The following is a 15929-nucleotide window of genomic DNA, read 5'->3' as shown; positions in this document are numbered from 1 at the left end:
GTGTGTGTCACAAATCCCATTGGACAGCGTGTCTGTCAAAAACCCCGTTGGAAAGTGTGTGTAAGAAACCGCATTGGACAGTGTGTGTGTCACAGACCCCACTGGACAGCGTGTGTGTCACAAACCACGTTGGACAGCGTGTGTGTCACAAACCCCACTGGACAGCGTGTGTGTCACAAAACCCATTGGACAGTGTGTTTGTCACAAACCACGTTAGACAACAAGTGTGTCATAAACCTCACTGGACAGTGTGTGTTTCACAAACACAATTGGACTGTGAGTGTGTCACAAAGCCTCCTGGACACCCCTGGACAGCCTTTGTGTCACAGACGCCCCTGGATAGATTGTATGTCACAAACCCCATTGGACAGCGTCTCTGTCAAAAAACTTGTTTGAACGTGTGTGTCACAAATTGCGCTGGACAGTATGTGTGTCACAAACCCTATTGAACAGCCTCTGTCTCATAAAACCGATTAGACAGCGTGTGTGTCACTGACTACACTGAACAGCATGTGTGTCACAAACCCCATTGGACAGCGTGTGTTTCACAAACCCCATTGGATAGCGTGTGTGTCACAAACCCTCCAGGACAGTGTGTGTGTCACATACTCCCGGCTACAGTATGTGTGTCTCAAAACCCCTTGGACTGCCTGTGTGTCGCAAACTCCATTGGACAGCGTGTGTGTCACAAACCCCATTCCACAGCGTGTGTGTCACAAACCCCAATGGACAGCATCTGTGTCTCAAATCCCCATGGACAGTGTGTGTCACAAACCCCACTGGAGAGCATGTGTGTCACAAATGTTATTGGACACTGTGTGTGTCACAAACCGCCATGGACCGTGTGGTTCTCTCAAACCCGATTGGACAACGTGTGTATCACAAACCGGAGACGACAGCGTGTGTGTCACAAACCCTCCTGGACAGCGTGTGTCTCACAAACCCCCCGGACAGCGTGTGTCTTACAAACCCCATTGGACTGTGTGTGTGTCACGGACTCCTTTGGACAGTATGTGTGTGTCATAAACCACATTGGACAGTGTGTGTGTCACAAACCCCCTGGACAGTGTGTGTGTCACAAACCTCACTGGACAGTGTGTTTGTCACAAACCTCATAGAACAGTTTGTGTGTCATAAACCCCATTGGAAAGCGCATGTGTCACAAACCCCCCTGGACAGTGTGTGTGTCTCAAACCCCATTGGACTGTGTGTGTGTGTCACAAACCCCATTGAAGTGCATGTGAGTCACAAACACCATTGGACTGTGTGTGTAAGTCACAACCCCCCCGGACTGTGTGTGTGTCACAAACCCAATTGGAAAGAGTGTGCGTCAGAATCCTGATTGGACAGCGTCTGTGTCACAAACCGCATTGGACAGTGTGTGTGTCACAAACGCCCCTGGATAATGTGTGTGTCACAAAAACCATTGGACAGTGTGCTTGTTACAAACCACGTAGACAACGTGTGTGTCACAAACCCCATTGGAGAGTGTGTGTTTCACAAACACCATTGGACAGTGTCTATGTCTCAAACCCCATTGGACTGTCTGTGTGTTACAATCCCCATTAGACAGTGTCTCTGTCTCAAACCCCATTGGACTGTGTGTCTGTCACACCCCTCCCGGACAGTGTCTCTCTCTCAAACCTCATTGGACAGCGAGTGTGTCACAAACTCCCCTAGGTAGTGTGTGTGTCTCAAACCCCATTAGACTGTGTGTGTGTGACAAACACCATTAGACAGTGTGTCTGTCTCAAATCTCATTCAACTGTGTGTGTGTCACAAGCCCCATTGGACAGTGTGTGTGTCTCAAACCCCATTGGACTGCGTGTGAGGGACAAACACCATTAGACAGTGTGTCTGTGTCAAATCCCATTTAATTGTGTGTGTATCACAAGCCCCATTGGACAGTGTGTGTGTCACAAACACCATTGGACAGTGCGTGTGTCAGAAACCCTCCTGGACAGTGTGTGTGTCTCTAACCCCATTGGACACTGTGTGTGTCACAAACACCATTGGACAGTGTGTGTGTCACAAACCCCGTTCGACAGCGTGTGTCACAACCCCCTTAGACAGTGTGTGTGTCATAAACCCCTTTGTTCAGTGTGTGTGTCACAAACACCATTCGATAGAGTGTGTGTCACAAACACAATTGGACAGCGTGTCAGTCAGAGACCCCGTTGGACTGTGTGTGTGTCACTAATCCGATTGAACAGCGTGTGTGTCACAAACCTCATTGGACAGTGTGTGATTCAGAAACACCATTGGACTGTGTCTCTGTCTCAAACCCCATAGGCCTGTGTGTGTGTCACAAACCCCCATGACAGTGTCTCTGTCTCAAACCCCATTGGACAGTGAGTATATCACAAACCCCCCTAGACAGTGTGTGTGTAACAAACCCCCCTGGACAGCAAGTGTGTCACAAACCCCCCTAGACAGTGTGTGTGTCTCAAACCCCATTGGACTCTGTGTGTGTGTCACAAACCCCATTGAAGTGCATATGAGTCACAAACACCATTGGACTGTGTGTGTAAGTCACAACCTCCCCGGACTGTGTGTGTGTCACAAACCCAATTGGAAAGAGTGTGCGTCAGAATCCTGATTGGACAGCGTCTGTGTCACAAACCGCATTGGACAGTGTGTGTGTCACAAACCCCCCTGGACAGCGTGTGTGTAACAAACCTCATTGGACAGTATGTTTGTCAGAAACCCCATTGGACAGTGTGTGTGTGTCACAAACCCCATTGGACAATGTGTGTTAGAAACTCCTTTGGACAGTGTGTGTGTCAGAACCCCACCTGGACCGTGTGTGTGTCTCAAACCTCATTGTACAGTGTGTGTGTCACAAACACTTCTGGACAGCGTGTCTGTCACAAATCTCATTGGACAGTGTGTGTGTCACAAACCCCCTTGGACACTGTGTGTGTCACAAACTGCCATGGACCGTTTGTGTGACAAAAACCCATTGGACAGCATCTGCTTCACAAACGCCCCTGGACAGGGTGTGTGTCACAAACCCCATTGGACAGCGTGTGTGTCACAACCACCCCTGGACAGTGTGTGTGTCACAAACCCTATGGGACACTCTGTGTGTCACAAACCCATTTGGACTCTGTACGTGTCACAAACCCTATGGGACAGTCTGTGTGTCACAAACCCATTTGGACTCTGTGTGTGTCACAAGCCCCATTGGACAGTGTGTCTGTCAAAAATCCCGTTAGAAAGTGTGTGTCAGAAACCGCGTTGGACAGTGTGTGTGTCACTAACGCCCCTGGGTAATGTGTGTCTCACAAAAACCATTGGACAATGTGCTTGTTACAAACCACGTAGACAACATGTGTGTCACAAACCCCATTGGACAGTGTGTGTTTCACAAACACCATTGGACAGTGTCTCTGTCTCAAACCCTATTGGACTGTGTGTCTGTCACACTCCCCCCCGGACAGTGTCTCTCTCTCAAACCCCATTGGACAGCGAGTGTGTCACAAACCCCCCTAGGTAGTGTGTGTGTCTCAAACCCCATTGGACTGTGTGTGTGTGACAAACACCATTAGACAGTGTGTCTGTCTCAAATCTCATTCAACTGTGTGTGTGTCACAAGCCCCATTGGACAGTGTTTGTGTCACAAACACCATTGGACAGTGCATGTGTCAGAAACCCTCCTGGACAGTGTGTGTGTCTCAAACCCCATTGGACAGCGTGTGTGTCACAAACACCCCTGGGCACTGTGTGTGTCACATACCCCATTGGACAGCGAGTGTGTCACAAACCCCTTTGTACTACATGTGTGTAACAGTCCCCGTTTTACATTGTGTGTGTCACAAACCCCAATACACAGTGTGTGTGTCAGAATCCCCCTTCGACATTGTGTGTGTCACAAACCCTCTTGGACACTGTGTGTGCCACAAACCACCATGGACCGTCTGTGTGACACAAACCCCATTGGACAGCATCTGTGTCACAAACCCTATTGGAGAATGTGTGTCTAACAAATCCATAGGACAGTGTATGTGTCACAAACCCCTTTGGACAGAGTGTGTGTGTCACAAAACCCATTGGACAGCGTGTCAGTCACAGACCCCGTTGGACTGTGTGTGTCACAGACCCCCATTGAACAGCGTGTGTGTCACAAACACCATTTGACAGTGTCTCTGTCTCAAACCCCATTGGACTGTGTGTGTGTCACAAACCCCATTGGACAGTCTGTGTTTCACAAACACCATTGGACAGTGTCTCTGTCACAAACCCCTTTGGACTGTGTGTGTGTGTGTCACAAATCCCATTGGACAGCGTGTCTGTCAAAAACCCCGTTGGAAAGTGTGTGTAAGAAACCGCATTGGACAGTGTGTGTGTCACAGACCCCACTGGACAGCGTGTGTGTCACAAACCACGTTGGACAGCGTGTGTGTCACAAACCCCACTGGACAGCGTGTGTGTCACAAAACCCATTGGACAGTGTGTTTGTCACAAACCACGTTAGACAACAAGTGTGTCATAAACCTCACTGGACAGTGTGTGTTTCACAAACACAATTGGACTGTGAGTGTGTCACAAAGCCTCCTGGACACCCCTGGACAGCCTTTGTGTCACAGACGCCCCTGGATAGATTGTATGTCACAAACCCCATTGGACAGCGTCTCTGTCAAAAAACTTGTTTGAACGTGTGTGTCACAAATTGCGCTGGACAGTATGTGTGTCACAAACCCTATTGAACAGCCTCTGTCTCATAAAACCGATTAGACAGCGTGTGTGTCACTGACTACACTGAACAGCATGTGTGTCACAAACCCCATTGGACAGCGTGTGTTTCACAAACCCCATTGGATAGCGTGTGTGTCACAAACCCTCCAGGACAGTGTGTGTGTCACATACTCCCGGCTACAGTATGTGTGTCTCAAAACCCCTTGGACTGCCTGTGTGTCGCAAACTCCATTGGACAGCGTGTGTGTCACAAACCCCATTCCACAGCGTGTGTGTCACAAACCCCAATGGACAGCATCTGTGTCTCAAATCCCCATGGACAGTGTGTGTCACAAACCCCACTGGAGAGCATGTGTGTCACAAATGTTATTGGACACTGTGTGTGTCACAAACCGCCATGGACCGTGTGGTTCTCTCAAACCCGATTGGACAACGTGTGTATCACAAACCGGAGACGACAGCGTGTGTGTCACAAACCCTCCTGGACAGCGTGTGTCTCACAAACCCCCCGGACAGCGTGTGTCTTACAAACCCCATTGGACTGTGTGTGTGTCACGGACTCCTTTGGACAGTATGTGTGTGTCATAAACCACATTGGACAGTGTGTGTGTCACAAACCCCCTGGACAGTGTGTGTGTCACAAACCTCACTGGACAGTGTGTTTGTCACAAACCTCATAGAACAGTTTGTGTGTCATAAACCCCATTGGAAAGCGCATGTGTCACAAACCCCCCTGGACAGTGTGTGTGTCTCAAACCCCATTGGACTGTGTGTGTGTGTCACAAACCCCATTGAAGTGCATGTGAGTCACAAACACCATTGGACTGTGTGTGTAAGTCACAACCCCCCCGGACTGTGTGTGTGTCACAAACCCAATTGGAAAGAGTGTGCGTCAGAATCCTGATTGGACAGCGTCTGTGTCACAAACCGCATTGGACAGTGTGTGTGTCACAAACGCCCCTGGATAATGTGTGTGTCACAAAAACCATTGGACAGTGTGCTTGTTACAAACCACGTAGACAACGTGTGTGTCACAAACCCCATTGGAGAGTGTGTGTTTCACAAACACCATTGGACAGTGTCTATGTCTCAAACCCCATTGGACTGTCTGTGTGTTACAATCCCCATTAGACAGTGTCTCTGTCTCAAACCCCATTGGACTGTGTGTCTGTCACACCCCTCCCGGACAGTGTCTCTCTCTCAAACCTCATTGGACAGCGAGTGTGTCACAAACTCCCCTAGGTAGTGTGTGTGTCTCAAACCCCATTAGACTGTGTGTGTGTGACAAACACCATTAGACAGTGTGTCTGTCTCAAATCTCATTCAACTGTGTGTGTGTCACAAGCCCCATTGGACAGTGTGTGTGTCTCAAACCCCATTGGACTGCGTGTGAGGGACAAACACCATTAGACAGTGTGTCTGTGTCAAATCCCATTTAATTGTGTGTGTATCACAAGCCCCATTGGACAGTGTGTGTGTCACAAACACCATTGGACAGTGCGTGTGTCAGAAACCCTCCTGGACAGTGTGTGTGTCTCTAACCCCATTGGACACTGTGTGTGTCACAAACACCATTGGACAGTGTGTGTGTCACAAACCCCGTTCGACAGCGTGTGTCACAACCCCCTTAGACAGTGTGTGTGTCATAAACCCCTTTGTTCAGTGTGTGTGTCACAAACACCATTCGATAGAGTGTGTGTCACAAACACAATTGGACAGCGTGTCAGTCAGAGACCCCGTTGGACTGTGTGTGTGTCACTAATCCGATTGAACAGCGTGTGTGTCACAAACCTCATTGGACAGTGTGTGATTCAGAAACACCATTGGACTGTGTCTCTGTCTCAAACCCCATAGGCCTGTGTGTGTGTCACAAACCCCCATGACAGTGTCTCTGTCTCAAACCCCATTGGACAGTGAGTATATCACAAACCCCCCTAGACAGTGTGTGTGTAACAAACCCCCCTGGACAGCAAGTGTGTCACAAACCCCCCTAGACAGTGTGTGTGTCTCAAACCCCATTGGACTCTGTGTGTGTGTCACAAACCCCATTGAAGTGCATATGAGTCACAAACACCATTGGACTGTGTGTGTAAGTCACAACCTCCCCGGACTGTGTGTGTGTCACAAACCCAATTGGAAAGAGTGTGCGTCAGAATCCTGATTGGACAGCGTCTGTGTCACAAACCGCATTGGACAGTGTGTGTGTCACAAACCCCCCTGGACAGCGTGTGTGTAACAAACCTCATTGGACAGTATGTTTGTCAGAAACCCCATTGGACAGTGTGTGTGTGTCACAAACCCCATTGGACAATGTGTGTTAGAAACTCCTTTGGACAGTGTGTGTGTCAGAACCCCACCTGGACCGTGTGTGTGTCTCAAACCTCATTGTACAGTGTGTGTGTCACAAACACTTCTGGACAGCGTGTCTGTCACAAATCTCATTGGACAGTGTGTGTGTCACAAACCCCCTTGGACACTGTGTGTGTCACAAACTGCCATGGACCGTTTGTGTGACAAAAACCCATTGGACAGCATCTGCTTCACAAACGCCCCTGGACAGGGTGTGTGTCACAAACCCCATTGGACAGCGTGTGTGTCACAACCACCCCTGGACAGTGTGTGTGTCACAAACCCTATGGGACACTCTGTGTGTCACAAACCCATTTGGACTCTGTACGTGTCACAAACCCTATGGGACAGTCTGTGTGTCACAAACCCATTTGGACTCTGTGTGTGTCACAAGCCCCATTGGACAGTGTGTCTGTCAAAAATCCCGTTAGAAAGTGTGTGTCAGAAACCGCGTTGGACAGTGTGTGTGTCACTAACGCCCCTGGGTAATGTGTGTCTCACAAAAACCATTGGACAATGTGCTTGTTACAAACCACGTAGACAACGTGTGTGTCACAAACCCCATTGGACAGTGTGTGTTTCACAAACACCATTGGACAGTGTCTCTGTCTCAAACCCTATTGGACTGTGTGTCTGTCACACTCCCCCCCGGACAGTGTCTCTCTCTCAAACCCCATTGGACAGCGAGTGTGTCACAAACCCCCCTAGGTAGTGTGTGTGTCTCAAACCCCATTGGACTGTGTGTGTGTGACAAACACCATTAGACAGTGTGTCTGTCTCAAATCTCATTCAACTGTGTGTGTGTCACAAGCCCCATTGGACAGTGTTTGTGTCACAAACACCATTGGACAGTGCATGTGTCAGAAACCCTCCTGGACAGTGTGTGTGTCTCAAACCCCATTGGACAGCGTGTGTGTCACAAACACCCCTGGGCACTGTGTGTGTCACATACCCCATTGGACAGCGAGTGTGTCACAAACCCCTTTGTACTACATGTGTGTAACAGTCCCCGTTTTACATTGTGTGTGTCACAAACCCCAATACACAGTGTGTGTGTCAGAATCCCCCTTCGACATTGTGTGTGTCACAAACCCTCTTGGACACTGTGTGTGCCACAAACCACCATGGACCGTCTGTGTGACACAAACCCCATTGGACAGCATCTGTGTCACAAACCCTATTGGAGAATGTGTGTCTAACAAATCCATAGGACAGTGTATGTGTCACAAACCCCTTTGGACAGAGTGTGTGTGTCACAAAACCCATTGGACAGCGTGTCAGTCACAGACCCCGTTGGACTGTGTGTGTCACAGACCCCCATTGAACAGCGTGTGTGTCACAAACACCATTTGACAGTGTCTCTGTCTCAAACCCCATTGGACTGTGTGTGTGTCACAAACCCCATTGGACAGTCTGTGTTTCACAAACACCATTGGACAGTGTCTCTGTCACAAACCCCTTTGGACTGTGTGTGTGTGTGTCACAAATCCCATTGGACAGCGTGTCTGTCAAAAACCCCGTTGGAAAGTGTGTGTAAGAAACCGCATTGGACAGTGTGTGTGTCACAGACCCCACTGGACAGCGTGTGTGTCACAAACCACGTTGGACAGCGTGTGTGTCACAAACCCCACTGGACAGCGTGTGTGTCACAAAACCCATTGGACAGTGTGTTTGTCACAAACCACGTTAGACAACAAGTGTGTCATAAACCTCACTGGACAGTGTGTGTTTCACAAACACAATTGGACTGTGAGTGTGTCACAAAGCCTCCTGGACACCCCTGGACAGCCTTTGTGTCACAGACGCCCCTGGATAGATTGTATGTCACAAACCCCATTGGACAGCGTCTCTGTCAAAAAACTTGTTTGAACGTGTGTGTCACAAATTGCGCTGGACAGTATGTGTGTCACAAACCCTATTGAACAGCCTCTGTCTCATAAAACCGATTAGACAGCGTGTGTGTCACTGACTACACTGAACAGCATGTGTGTCACAAACCCCATTGGACAGCGTGTGTTTCACAAACCCCATTGGATAGCGTGTGTGTCACAAACCCTCCAGGACAGTGTGTGTGTCACATACTCCCGGCTACAGTATGTGTGTCTCAAAACCCCTTGGACTGCCTGTGTGTCGCAAACTCCATTGGACAGCGTGTGTGTCACAAACCCCATTCCACAGCGTGTGTGTCACAAACCCCAATGGACAGCATCTGTGTCTCAAATCCCCATGGACAGTGTGTGTCACAAACCCCACTGGAGAGCATGTGTGTCACAAACCTTATTGGACACTGTGTGTGTCACAAACCGCCATGGACCGTGTGGTTCTCTCAAACCCGATTGGACAACGTGTGTATCACAAACCGGAGACGACAGCGTGTGTGTCACAAACCCTCCTGGACAGCGTGTGTCTCACAAACCCCCCGGACAGCGTGTGTCTTACAAACCCCATTGGACTGTGTGTGTGTCACGGACTCCTTTGGACAGTATGTGTGTGTCATAAACCACATTGGACAGTGTGTGTGTCACAAACCCCCTGGACAGTGTGTGTGTCACAAACCTCACTGGACAGTGTGTTTGTCACAAACCTCATAGGACAGTTTGTGTGTCATAAACCCCATTGGAAAGCGCATGTGTCACAAACCCCCCTGGACAGTGTGTCTGTCACAAACCCCATTAGACAACGTGTGTGTCACAAACCCATTTGGATAGTGTGTGTGTCACAAACACCTTTGGACTGTGTGTGTGTCACAAAGCTCATTGGACTGCGTGTGTGTAACAAATCCCATTGAACAGTGTGTGTGTCAGAAACCACCCTGGGCAGTGTGTGTGTCACAAACCCCCATTGGACAGTGTGTGTGTCACAAACCCCATTGGACAGCGTGTGTGTCACAAACACCAGTAGGCAGTGTGTGTGTCATAAACCCCCATGGACAGTGTGTATTTCATAAACCCCCATGGACAGTGTGTATTTTATAAAGCCCCTTCGACAGTTTCTGTGGATAACAAGCCCCTTTGGATAGTGTGTGTGTCACCACCACCATTAAACTGTGTGTGTGTCACAAATCCCATTGAACAATGTGTGTGTCACAAACCTGACTGGACAATGTGTGTATGACAAACACCCCTGGACAGTGTGTGTGCCAGAAACGACACTGGACAGGCTTTGTGTCACAAAACCTTTTGGACAGGGAGTGTTTCTCAAACCCTATTGGACATCGTGTGTGTCACAAACCCCCCTGTACACAGTGTGTGTCACAAACCCCATTGGAGAGTGTGTGTATCACAAACCCCGTTTGACAGCGTGTGTGTCACAAACCCCCTAGAGAGTGTGTATGTTTCAAACCCATTTGGACTGTGTGTGTGTCACAAACTTCATTAGACACTGTTTTTGTCACAAACCCCCCTGGACAGTATCACAGTATCACAGTATCACAGTATGTTTGGGATTGGAAGGGACCTCAAAAGATCGTCTAGTCCAATCCCCCTGCTGGAGCAGGAATTCCTAGGTGAGGTCGCACAGGACCATGTCCAGGTGGGTCTTGAATGTCTTCAGAGAAGGAGACTCCACAACCCCCCTAGGCAGCCTGTTCCAGTGCTCTATCACCCTTACTGAGAAGAATTTTTTTCTCCAATTGAAGTGGAACCTCTTGTGGTCCAGCTTGATCCCATTACCCCTTGTCCTATTATTGTTTGCCACCGAGAAGAGCCTGCCATCCTCGTGGCACTCACCCTTTATATATTTATAAACATTAATAAGGTCACCCCTCAGTCTCCTCTTCTCCAAACTAAAGAGACCCAGCTCCCTCAGCCTTTCCTCATAAGGGAGGTGCTCCATTCCCTTAATCATCTTGGTTGCCCTACACTGGACGCTCTCCAGCAGTTCCCTTTCCTTCTTGAACTGAGGGGCCCAGAACTGGACACAATATTCCAGATGTGGTCTCACCAGGGCAGTGTAGAGGGGAAGGAGGACCTCTCTTGATCTACTAACCACCCCCCTTCTAATACACCCCAGGATGCCATTGGCCTTCCTGGCCACAAGGGCACAGTGCTGGCTCATGGTCATCCTGTTGTCCACCAGGACCTTCAGGTCCCTTTCCCCTACACTGCTCTCTAATATGTAATTTCCCAACCTATACGGGAACCTGGGGTTGTTCCTGCCCAGATGCAGGACTCTACACTTTCCCTTGTTAAATTTCATCAGGTTATTCCCCGCTCAACTCTCCAGCCTGTCCAGGTCTCGCTGGATGGCAGCACAGCCTTCTGGCGTGTCAGCCACTCCTCCCAGCTTAGTGTCATCAGCAAACTTGCTGATAGTACACTCTATTCCCTCGTCTAAATCGTTAATGAATATATTGAATAATATTGGTCCCAGTACTGACCCCTGAGGCACTCCACTAGATACTGGCCTCCAACTAGACTCCGCACCATTGACTACCACTCTCTGGCTTCTCTCTTTAAGCCAGTTTGTAGCCCACCTCACTACTCTATTGTCTAGACCACACCTCCTCAACTTAGCTGTGGGGATGCTGTGGGAGACTGTGTCAAAGGCTTTACTGAAGTCAAGGTAGACCACATCCACGGCTCTGCCATCATCCATCCACCTTGTTACATTCTCATAAAAGTCTATGAGGTTGGTCAAGCATGACCTACCCTTGGTAAAGCCATGCTGACTGCCCCTAATAACCCTCTTATCCTTGATATGCCTTGAGATGGCACCAAGGATAAGCTGTTCCATTACTTTCCCAGGGACAGAGGTGAGGCTGACCGGTCTATAATTACCCGGGTCCTCCTTCTTGCCCTTTTTGAAGACTGGAGTGACATTTGCTTTCCTCCATTCCTCGGGCACCTCTCCCCTTTCCCAAGACTTGGCAAAGATGATGGAGAGCGGTCCAGCAATGACTTCAGCCAGCTCCCTCAGCACCCGCGGATGCATCCCATCTGGACCCATGGATTTATGGATGTCCAGACTATTTAATTGCTCCTTAACCCAGTCCTCATCAACTAAAGCAAACTCCTCCATGGACCTGGCTTCATCCGGGGTCTCAGGGGTACAGGGCTCCCCAGGACAGCCTCCGGCAGAGTAGACAGAGACAAAGAAGGCATTCAGTAATTCTGCTTTCTCTGTATCTTCCGCCACCAGGGCACCCACCCCATTCCTCAGTGGGCCTACATTGCCTCTGGTATTAGTTTTATCCGCTATGTATTTGAAAAAGTTCTTTTTGCTGTCCTTGACACCTCTCGCCAGCTGTAATTCTAAGGAGGCCTTGGCTATCCTAGCTGCCTTCCTACATCCTCTAACAGCAGCCTTATATTCTTCCCAAGTGGCCAGCCCCTGCTTCCATGACCTGTAAACTCTCCTCTTCTGCTTGAGCATACCCAACAGATTCCCTATTCAACCATGCAGGCCTCCTGGCACCCTTCCTTGACCTCCTACGTGTGGGGATGCTCTGATCCCGAGCGTGGAAGAAGCAATCTCTGAATGCAATCCAGCTCTCTTGGGCCCCTTTTTCTTCAAGCAGTCTTGCCCATGGGATTTCCCCCAGCAATTGCTTGAAAAGGCCAAAGTTAGCCCTGCTAAAGTCCAGGGTTGCAATTCTACTTGCTATTCTGTTCCTGCCACACAAGATGCTGAACTCCACCATCTTGTGGTCACTGCAACCCAGGCAGCCCCCAACCTTTACTGCTTCGACCAGACCCTCCTTGTTAGTGAGGATGAGATCCAGCAGTGCACCTCTCCTAGTCGGCTCCTCCACCATCTGCATGAGGAAGTTATCATCAATGCACTGGAGAAACCTTCTGAACTGTGGCTGGCTGGCTGAATGGTCCTTCCAGCAAACATCAGGGAAGTTAAAATCACCCAAAACAACCAGGGCCTGTGACTGTGAGGCCACTCTCAGCTGCCCATAGAAGGCCTCATCAACTTCCTCAGCCTGATCTGGTGGCCTGTAATAGACACCCACAACAGTGTCACCCCTGCCAGCCTGCCCCTTGATCCTGACCCATACACTCTCAACTCGCTCATCCTCCACTCCTGGGCAGAATTTAGTACATTGTAGTTGCTCTCTCACATAGAGAGCAACTCCACCACCACGCCTGGCTGGCCTGTCTTTTCTGAAAAGGGCATAGCCATCCATGACCACATTCCAGTCATGTGAACTGTCCCACCATGTTTCTGTAATTGCCACCAGATCATAATCTCCCGACCGGACATAGGATTCTAACTCCTCCTGTTTATTCGCCATGCTGCGCGCATTGGTGTAGAGGCATTTCAGGGAGCGAGTGGAGCACACCCATTTCTCCCTAGGGGCATAGGAGGCCACCCGGCCCTCATCAGTTTTAGAATGCTGCCCCACTGGGACAAGCCCAGCTACAACCCCATCCCCCTTCCAGCCTAGTTTTAAAGCTCTCCAAATGAGCCCAGCTAATTCCTGCCCCAGCATTCTTCTGCCGCTACGAGATAAACCTTTCCCACGTGACACTGTCCGGATTGGTGTCTTATAGAACCAACCATTATCAAAAAATCCAAACCCCTGCCTATAGCACCACTCTTGGAGCCAACCATTTAGAGAATGAATTTTCCTATTCCATCCCACATCGTCACTTGAAGAGGGAAGGAGTGAAGAGAAGATCACTTGAGCCCCTGAGTCTTTCACCATCCTTCCCAAGACCTTGAAATCATTCTTCATTCCCCTCAGACTACACGAAGCAGCTTCCTCCCCATCTGTCTGGAAGACCAGCAGCGGGTAGTAGTCTGTCGGGTGCACCAGTTTGGGGAGCATTCTAGTGATATCCTTGATCCGGGCTCCAGGTAGACTACAAACTTCCCTAAGATGAGGATCAACTCTGCATACTGGGCCCTCTGTTCCTTTCAGAAGGGAATTTCCTATTACTATCACCCTTCTTTCTTTCTTATCAGAGGCAGTCTTAAGTTGTGGAGTCAACCACCTCTTCCTATGTGATCTTGTAGGCAGGCATGGCACCGCCTCCTCACCTACCTCTTCTTCAAGATCCAGGGCCTCAAACCTATTACGGAGGGGCACCTGGGGAGACAAAGCAGGCAGGGAGGAGGGCTGCCCGTGACGCCGAACCGGAACACGCTTCCAACCCTCGTCGTCTTTTAGGTCCCCTACCTCTGCCTGACAGCAACAAGGGTGGGGCCGACTCAGGACTTCTGCCTCTGTCCGAGAGGACAGGAGGTCCATCTCCTTTTGGGGGGTACCTCCCTGGGACCTTTCCGACTGGCAAGTCAGGATGTTACTCCACCAGTCAATCTCCCTTTCGCACTCCCTGATAGTGGGATCTGAAAAAGCTGTTCAAAGGGGTTCGTGAGACACACACTGTACAGGGGTATTTGTGACACACACTCTGTCCAATGGTGTTTGTGACACACACACTATCCAAAGTAGTTTGTGACACACATGTTGGATAGCATGTGTATCACAAACGCCCCTGGACAGCGTGTATATCATAAACCGCCCTGGGCAGTGTGTGTGTCACAAATCCCATTGGACAACGTGTGTGTTACTAACCCAGGTGGACAGTGAGTCACAAACACCATTAGACAGACTGTGTGTGTCACAGACCCTATTGGACAGTGCGTGTGTCACAAATCCATTTGGACAGTGTGTTTGTCACAAACCTCATTGGACATTTGGTGTGTCAGAAACCCCATTAGACAACGTGTGTGTCCACTCTACTCCGTTGGACAGTGCATGTGCATCACAAACCCCATTGGACAGTGTGTGTGTCACAAAGCCCCCTGGACTGTGTGTGTCAAAACCCTCCCTGGACAATGTGTGTGTCACAAACATCATTGAAAAGTTTGTCAGTCACAAACCCCATTGGAGAGTGTGTGTGTCACAAACCCCTTTGGACAGCGTGTATGTCACAAACCCCATAGACAGTGTGTATTTCTCAAACCAATTTAGACTGTGGGTGTGTCACAAACCCCATTGGACACTGTGTTTGTCAAAAACCCCCCTGGACAGCGTGTTTGTCACAAACCTTATTGGACAGTGTATGTGTCACAAACCCTCAATGACAGTGTGTTTGTCAAAAACCCCATTGCAGAGCATGTGTGTCTCAAACCTCATTGGACATTGTGTGTGTCACAAACCCCATTGGACAGTGGGTCTGTAACAAACCCCATTAGACAGCGTGTGTAGTCACAAACGCCATTGAACAGCTTGTTTTTCACAAACCCAATTGGACGGTGTGTGTGTCGCAAACCGCTTTGAACAGCGTGTGTGTCACAAACCCCACTGGAAAGCATGTGAGTAACAAACCCTATTGGACAGCGTGTGTCTCATAATCCCCTTTGAACAGCTTGTGTGTCACAAACTCGACTGGAGAGCGGGTGTGTCAGAAACCCCACTGGACACCCTGTGTTTAACAAACCCCCCTGGGCAGTGTGTGTGTGTCACAAACTCCATTGGACAACGTGTGTGTCACAAACCACGGTGGACAGTGAGCGTGTCACAAACACCATTGGACTGTCTGTCTGTCGCAAACCCCATTGGACTGTGTGTGTGTCACAAACCCCATTAGACAGCATGAGTGTCACAAACATCACTGGACAGCGTATGTGTCACAACCCCCCCTGGACAGTGTGTGTGTCACAAAAGCCATTGGACAGTGTGTGTGTCACAAACCCCCTAGGAAGTGTGTGTGTCTAAAACCCCACTGGAGTGTGCGTGTGTCACATACCCCATTGGACAGTGTGTTTGTCACAAACGCCCCTGGACAATGTGTGTGTGATAAACCTTATTTGACAGTGTGTATGTCACAAACCCCCATGGACAGTGTGTGTGTCACAAACCCCATTGGAGTGTGTCTGTGTCAAATACGCCATTGGACACTGTGTGAGTCATACACCCTATTTGA

Source organism: Nesoenas mayeri (genome assembly GCF_963082525.1).
Source record: "Nesoenas mayeri genome assembly, chromosome: 1".
Taxonomy (NCBI): Eukaryota; Metazoa; Chordata; class Aves; order Columbiformes; family Columbidae; genus Nesoenas; species Nesoenas mayeri.
This window is presented reverse-complemented; position numbering follows the sequence as displayed.